The sequence below is a fragment of the Saccostrea cucullata genome, unplaced genomic scaffold, assembly GCF_032062105.1.
Source record: "Saccostrea cucullata isolate Sc308-1 unplaced genomic scaffold, CSIRO_AGI_Scuc_v1 ctg6407, whole genome shotgun sequence".
In the NCBI taxonomy this organism is placed as follows: Eukaryota; Metazoa; Mollusca; class Bivalvia; order Ostreida; family Ostreidae; genus Saccostrea; species Saccostrea cuccullata.
Genome location: NW_026940245.1, coordinates 1 through 8,662, shown reverse-complemented (window position 1 = coordinate 8,662; position 8,662 = coordinate 1). Strand labels below are relative to the sequence as shown.

The 8,662-nt window shown below is 34.0% G+C and overlaps 1 long non-coding RNA gene across 1 annotated transcript; it reads right to left on the bottom strand.

Annotated features, from left to right (window-relative positions):
* Positions 1-229: 229 nt before the first annotated feature.
* On the bottom strand, positions 230-3,007 carry LOC134255021 (uncharacterized). The gene is made up of 3 exons (XR_009989431.1): positions 2,928-3,007; positions 1,992-2,039; positions 230-348 (listed from the first exon to the last, which is right to left on the bottom strand). It is a non-coding gene; the product is annotated as an uncharacterized LOC134255021 (long non-coding RNA).
* Between the last annotated feature and the right edge of the window lie 5,655 nt (positions 3,008-8,662).

The window sequence follows — 8,662 nt, the reverse complement described above, 5'->3', positions numbered from 1 at the left end:
TTGGCTTTGATATACAGTTATAATTTTATCAATATTTTATTACTGAGCAAAAATATAGACATCGAAAATCGGGACATGTTTGTTGAAACACTCTGTATTTTCTTTATGTTTATTTTTTTTATTTGTGAACTGATTTTTCAAGATAAAGAAATTTAATGATATATCTTTCGTTACTTCTCTGAAAAATTACAATCATTTTTATATTTAAAAAAATATAAAGACTTGAAGAACATCCTGGTTTCTTGCAAGTCACTGGACAGACGTCTATTCCAGCAGCATTAGAGGGATCACAGAAAAAGTCCTTATATTGCTGGCACTGGACTGTATTTTTATCCACACATATGTTTACTGCAGAAGAATGCCAGTTTTAATGGATATTTCTAATGAATACATTGTTAAAGCACATATTCATATTGAAAATATTTCTCGAATTTTGCCTAAAAATACGTTTTAAATATAAAACCTACATTGTGAAGGTGGTACATGTAACGCTACTTTAAATATAAAAATATGTGTCAGTAACCATTAAACATGTTAATCAGTTTTACTGATTGATAGCTATTGAACTTCATATTTAACTTTTCAATTTTTACTTGTATCAGTTCTAATATACAGATCACAGTTTGTTGGCAAAGGGCTTCACAATTTTCGTAAAAATAGTGGTTGTAACAATATTGTTGACAAACAATTAAGTCGTGTAGAATAGTTAGTGTAACTTGCTTGATCGATCGTGTAAATTGCACAATCGTGCGTTTATCAGGCTTAATCGTTTCAGGTCTTAATTTTGTGTGATCCTGCGTTAAGAAATGTGGAAATTTCGTTTTAAAAAATTGTAATGTTACAACTGTTTGTTAGATATGTTAATCAGGTATTTCACTTTTATCTTTTTCTCTATTTTTTTTTACAATTCAAAAAGATGAATGAAGCGCGATTTACCGGTACTAAAATGAAAGCATAATGAACTTATATTCGCTTGAATAAATTAATGTAGTTTTATAATACTGTTTTCTCGTAAAATAGCGTGACTTTCTGTGAAAAACCGGACTTAGATACTGAACGATTTTGCACCTGATGTTAACTGCTAATTTTGATCTATAAATTTTTTAAAAGATATACATCAGAAATATTCATTTGTAATCTTTAATAATCAATAAAGATATATATTTTTTTAAAGAAATATCAAATTCTAAGTCGATAAAATTATATCAATATTTATTTGACATCTGAAATAGGTATTCATATTGATTGTACATGTTTATTGTTCAACGTCTATTTCGAGAATTTTCACTCATTTGGAGACGCCACCACTTGCCGATTGAGAGTTGCAAATTTCGCCCTATAATCAGCACTTAGGTCGTTGAGCAGGGAGGGGGGTGGGTGTCTTTTTCGTGTCAGCACCTACTGCAACACGAGACCTCGGTTTAATCGGTCACATCCACCGGGACCGGCCTCTGCATCCCTTAGTGGGATTCAAACCCGCGACGTAAAGATCACTTCCTTACTTCGCAAATATAGAGCAAACGTTCTTGCCACTGCGCCACGCGTGCGACTGCATTCGTCTTGAAAATATCAATTCCGAAATATTTAGAACTATTATGCGTGAGGGATTGTACGTTTGCATGTATCTAGTAAAATTGTGTGCGTGAAGACTCAAGAAACAGGTTTAATCATGTGTTAATCGTGCAAAATCGTTTATGTAAGTTGTCAACAATAACTTTGCAGTCACTGTATATAATAGGCACCGAGGTGTCTTTACTATGTCAACCCAAGCACGGAAATTAAACTTGCCAACCCTAAAAGGGGGTATTTATCTTGACAACCCTGAAACTCGACATTTATCTTGCTAAACCTTACACCTGACCGCGGATTTTAAGATCTTAAAGGATAAATTCAAATTGGTACGTGCTTCCCCTTTTTACTTTAATGAAGAATTCGAAATACTTGGAATTGTAATTACTGGTTTTTCAAATAAAAGATCAACAAAGCAATACCTGCGGTGCTAATTGGTGTTGTAACAGGCAAAGTCATTCCGCTCTGAGCTGAAATAGAATTTATATAAAAATCTTACTGTAAAAAATTATGCATGCATTTCGTTTTTTTCCTAATACCTACAAGATTAATTTTACATTAGTATGCATATCAATTTTTTTGCATTTCAGAATGTATTCTTTGAATGCTTAGAAAATTAGCTATGTTTATTTATTTAAGGAATAACCGTCTTATTTCTCGATTTCATCAACGCCTTCGGCGTTTATATAAATTATCTCGCAACCCATTCGATTGATCATCGTCATGAAATTGATAAATCTGGCAGTTATTCCTTATATTTAGATGTTTTGATTCAGCCAATCCACGTACTCCAAGCCCTGCTTCTGTCTATATAGCTGTTTTTTCGCCCTACATGTGTTTTTGGAACCGCGCCAATACATTGATGAGGAAATAGAGTACATTCACAATTTGTAATTTACATTTAAGACATTGGGAATGTAAATATTGATGATTAAACCTCAATATAAACGTTGCCTAGTTAAAGGTCAAGTAAGGAAGATGATGAGAAGAGAGAAATGTCATTTTGTGGCATATATGTAAAGAGTGAAAATTGTACGTTTTATTTATAAAGTGACATCCAGAGCATTTAATTAAGACAGCATGTCTGACTTAAAAGTAATAGTTATAGGAAAAGTTTATGACACATAAATTTAAATAAAAGTACATATGCACTGGTAATCTTTACTTTCATAATAACCTGAAAATGACTTAAACCTAACAGATTGATGGAAAAACATGTTCACGTTAGGTGTAAAATTAAGAAAAAAAACTTGTTTGACGTTTTATTCAATCTGATTTGTATAGTTCAAGGTATAAATTGACAGTTCATTGTAAGGTACATTACCCTATCAATAAAATGATAAAATGATTATACGTACCACATGCATTACAAGACCTTGGACAAAACAGCCGCTCGTTAACTATATCCTTGCAGAAAATAAAATACAAAGCGCCATCCCTGCAGGAAGTCTCGTCATAATCCTGACAGGTAAGCAGTGGAGGTGGCGCCACCAATTCATACTGGTTAATAACTAAACAAATACCCTTTTCAGTTACGTAAAAATGTATCTAAAAAGAAAACATTTGAACGACCTAACAAGATATTGCTTGCTAAAAATGTAAAATTGTCTAAACCTTATCTAGCATGGAGAATGAAGAAGTACAATAGACCAAAAAAGAAAAAAAAAAGAAATAAATGGAAGGGTTTCTGCGTTTGATAATCAGTAAAACTGCCATAATATGGACATATCAAATTTTTGACCAGGTCTTTTAAATAGGTCAATGATAAGTAGAGACCATTTCATTAACATAATCAAAATATTTTTCAGAGGCCAACGTGTACATGTACATATATATCCCAACCTCCAGTTTCTTTAACAAAGACTGATTTACAGTTTATATCTGATAAGAAACCACCAACAATTCTGAAAAGTATAGTTCCTCACAAAAAATTAAGGTAAAACGATGTATCATATTTTTTTTAAGAAAAAACTTTATTATGAAATAGGTATATAAGTTTATCCATTGTTTTTGGGAATGTGGTTAGAATAATGTTGATAAATGTAAAAATTGGGTAAAACAGACAGAATATAAGATGTTGTTTTACCTTTAAAAATTTAATCCTATACTAATCTATACAAAAAGTTTAACATTTTTATGTTTTGCTGAGTTGGCATAAAAAATCCATATTGGACCGTTGAGTGAGATGTAGGACCGCTCGGAGAGATTTTGGACCGCTTACGTAACAGAATGGGCAGAGCTTAAAGGTCTTAAGAGACAACTACCTGAACATATTGAGTTACATACGGGAATAACTTTATCTGAGCTGATAATATGAGACTGAAAATGTTATTTAGCTTTTCAATGCAAGATAGCGACAACACAGTTGATCAAAATTACTCAGTCGGGAAAATGAGCTTTGACTTACGTTGCTTATCTCCCTTAAGATATGACGTCAGAAAGGCCCAGTCGCTGTTCAAGGCTACGCAATGTTTACAAACTGTCATGTCATTTTGCAGCTTAATTTTAAGAAATATCATCATCATGACTGAAACCTTGAATAATCATACGATCTTCAAACAGGCTGGTGTTTCATTTTATAAATTTCATAGCATATTTGCAAGATTTTTAGCATGGTTTATCATTCAGTGATTATTCTCATCGTTTGACACTTCGACCGATTGAGAGAAAGGATAAAAGCGATCGAAAGAGAGAAAGATTGGAGAGTGGGAATTAATTCACTTTTGTATGTAGGGCATTTATTTACAACATTGTTTTTATCACTAAGAGTCCAACGTGGTCAATGATTGAATTTTTCTGGACAATATAGACCTAGTGAATGCCCTAACTATATGATGCAGTAGCTATAGGTAGGGTCTAGAGCTTTTATGTTTTTTATTAAATGTGAAGTTAAACAAGAAATTTTTATTGTGTTAATGTTTTATTCAATTAAAAAGTCGTAGCCTACGAAGAAAAAAAGCATCAAGAAATATATAATGGCTTCATTAAGTAAAAATACATCTATAAAATGTATGAAAATAAGGAGTTATAGAATACATATTGTGACCAAGTAATTACATATTTTAATTCATATATTTATTTAGGCTAATATCGTACTCACTTTTGTTAACTTATTTCTTATTCGATTATTGAATTAAGTGAGTATGATTCTAACATTTTGTAAAGGCTTTTGTCGAACACACTTCTGTAATCTCATTCCTGACTGGCGTATTTTTTAAATCAACTCAATCCACTTGCGCAGTAGGTCTAGGTATAAATACTCATGTTCGATTGAAATTACTTGTCCCGCCAGCCAGTTTTCAAGGTCACAACTCCTCGAGGCCGTGATGTCCGTAAAGGTATTTGCTTTTGAAATATTTTTCTTTTTCACGACTTATTATTTTTTCTCATAACTTATGTTATTTTTCATTCTATCTGAAGTTATGATTATGTATTTTCTTTTATAGACACATGTCAGTGTCGTTTATTGCTGTTTGATAAAGATTTAAAAGTGACCTGGTCTTGTTTCTGCTCGGTTACATATGGCGCTGCGAGCAGTCGCTTAAAACGACAATGGCAAAGCACGTAAATCACGAGGACTGAACGACTACAAACTACGGAGGCCAACGGGGGAAACAGTTTCAAGGCGACGGACGATAGGGAAATCCAAGATGGCTTGCGGTGTACCACAGACATGATGCATGAACTGTGTATGACTTGAACTTTATTTTTTTTTTCTCAAATTTGGACGGTTAAATTATCATTTACATTTGACATATTTTTTTGTAGAAAAGGGGTTTAATTGTTTAAAAGGTGTTATTTTAGATCGGATTTTTTAAAATATCAAATTGATTCTCTTGAAAAATATTTATTGTGAAATGAGCAAAATGAATAAAAGAGAGTTACAAAAACGTGTTCATTAGCTTGAGAAGGAATTACTGGAATGTGATTTAAAACATGATGTTCCCCACTTTGTGAATCCTTATTTCAAAGATCGAAAAATTAAAAAGTTCAATGGAAATAATGTACCAGTTGATGTTTGGATCGATGAGCTGGCTTCTGTGTTCCATGCTATGCATATGTCTGTTGCTGAAAAATGTAATCTTATTTATTCGCATCTTGAGGGTGAAGCTAAAGATGAAATCAAATTTCTCTCGGATATTCGCTCAGCACCAAATGAAATGTTGGACTGCTTACGTAAAGCCTTCGGTGACAGGGAATCCATTACAGTAATACAGAAAAATTTCTTTGGTTGTAAACAAGGAAAAAAACGAATCAATCTGAAAATACTCCAACACCTTACTTGATTTATTCCAAAGGATTATTCGTAAGGATTCATCGGTTTTCAGACATAAGGAACGCACGTTATGTGAACATTTCTCCGAAAATCTAAGAGATGCGCACATCAGGAGAGAAATAAAGAAAATAGTACGTAAATCAGAAGAGTGTGATTTCTATGCATTACGGGAAGAGGCCATATTATTGAGTGAGGAAGGTGTAAAAATGCCGCATTCGGAATCGGAACAAAAGAAAACGGAAAGTGAAGATTCATCTTCATTCAACAAGCCTATGTCTGCTATTGAACAACAACAAAAACTAATAAATCAACTCACAAATATTTTGAAAACCCCTCCTACGATGACGCAAAATAGATTGACTGATGGGTACAGAAAATGTTTAAATTGTCAGGAATTCGGTCATATTTCACGGAATTACCCAAAAAGAAAAGATACAGGAATACAGCAGGAAAACTCTGCCCCATTATCGACCGGAGTCCGACGGTAGACGGGAATACAAATGGCTCTTCTGGAATTTCACGCATGATCGGAGCATGTCCGGTGATTAATATTGTAATAGAAAATGTGAGCATCCCTTGTTTAGTTGATACCGGATCTTATGTGTCTACAAAACAGAAAGTTTCTATAGAGAATATGTGGAAAAACATGGAAAATCTTTCTCCCCGTGTAAAATTCAACTGAAAGCAGCAAATGGAATTAACATACCATACATTGGATATCTTGGAAATGATGTTATTTGTTTAGTGCTTCCCCAGCGTGGAATTCTCATAGTTCAAGATCCGTCAGACCCCTTTACTAAACAACGAAAACAGGAAGTACCTGGTGTTATTGGAATGAATATAATTGGTATGTGCAAAGAAATTCTCTATCAAGAAAACAAATCGAACAAATCGGAGTCTCCAGTGAGTGTCGGTTCAGTGATCAGCAATTGTCCAACATTTTTGCGTCTATCGATAAAGATCAGCGATCGTTTACCTATGGATTCGCTTGAGTGAACAGTGCTGAGCTTATTGTGATTCACTCACACAGTGTAACGGTTGTTCATTGCACGGTACCCAAAATTCACAAGGAGTACAATGCATTAGTGGAACCACTTGTCAATAAGAGTCATTTACATAGGCATTTGGTTACTGTAGATCACTAATTTTTCGCGACACCTTATTTTCGCGAGATAATCACTGAATCTTGATTAGCGAGACCAAATTTTCACGAATTGTGGTTATTGCTCTATATAATCTTAAGGAATACTATTATACGCGAGAATTTAATTTTCGCGAGCAAACTGTCTCGCGTAATTACGCGAAAATAAAGTTCTCGCGAATAAAAAGTGATTTACAGTATTGTGAATACTTATGTTTCTGTGAAAAATGGCCATTGTAGTGAACGCATTGCTAATGTAGGTGATGAAAATATTTATCTACAACCCAGAACGAAAATAGGGGTAGTGTCAAAAGCGGATATTGTGAATGATAATTCTAAAGTTCAGTTCAAATCAACAGGATTTACTGAGGAAATATTCATTTCGGAGAATTATTTTGCAACACATGAAGTAACATCAGATACAAAGGAATTTCAGCTAAAGATGACAAGTTAAGCAGCACATTTGAAAAAGATGTGATTCGTGAAAGTACTAGTCCGTAAGCGTCTCCTATAGTATTGGTCAGGAAAAAGGATTCAAGTCTTCGGCTATGCGTCAACTACCGGAAACTAAATCTAAAGTGTCAACGAGATAAATTTCCGTTTCCAAAAGTAGAAGAGTGTTTTGATGAACTTCAGTGTTTTCAACCATGGATCTGACAAGTGGTTACAATCAAATACCAGTTAAGGAATCAGACCGCTTTAAAACAGCATTTACAAAACCTTTTGGTTTATATGAATATAACAAAATGCCGTTCGGATTATCAAATGCTCCGGCTACATTTCAAAGACTGATGCAGCAGTGTTTCAGAGAAGAAAATTTTTCAGATTCTACTTAATTTCTTGGATGATATTATTGTGTACTCAAAAAGGATGGATGAGCATATTCAGCGCTTAGATACAGTATTTACCATTTTGAAGAAACACAGATTGAAATTGAAAATGAACAAGAGGCCCATGGGCCAAATCGCTCACCTGAGCACTAAGTGTAGGAAAAAGTAGAAAATGGCTTTATATTGTAAAGTTTAAATCCAAAAGTAGTACCATGACCAATCATGGATTTGCTACTCTTTTAGAAAATGATTTTTAAAGAATTTTCCTATCTTTAAAAACTTTGGTCGGCCATTTTGGCCCTGCCCTACACCCGGGGGTCATGATTTGAACAAACTTGAATCTACACTACTTAAGCATGCTTCCATATAAATATGATAAATTATGGCTTTGTCATTCTTGAGAAGAAGATTTTTAAAGAATTTTCCTACATATTTCTATGTAAAATTTGGTCGGCCATTTTGGCCCCACCCTACCCCCGGGGGTCATGGTTTGAACAAACTTGAATGTACACTACCTGAGGATGTTTCCCCATAAGTTTCATCTTTCCTGGCACAGTTGTTCTTGAGAAGAAGATTTTTAAAATATGCCACCAAATTTTCATTAATTCCCAATTATCTCCCCTTGAATGAGGGCGTGGCCCTTCATTTGAACAAACTTGAATTCCCTTCACCCAAGGATACTTTGTGGCATGTTTGGTTGAAATTGGCCCAGCGGTTCTTGAGAAGAAGTCGAAAATGTGAAAAGTTTACAGACAGACAGACGGACAGACGGACAGACAGACGGACGGACACACATTTGGTTATATATTGGGTACATCAAGTCCAAGTCCTATTGGATACTGCTTA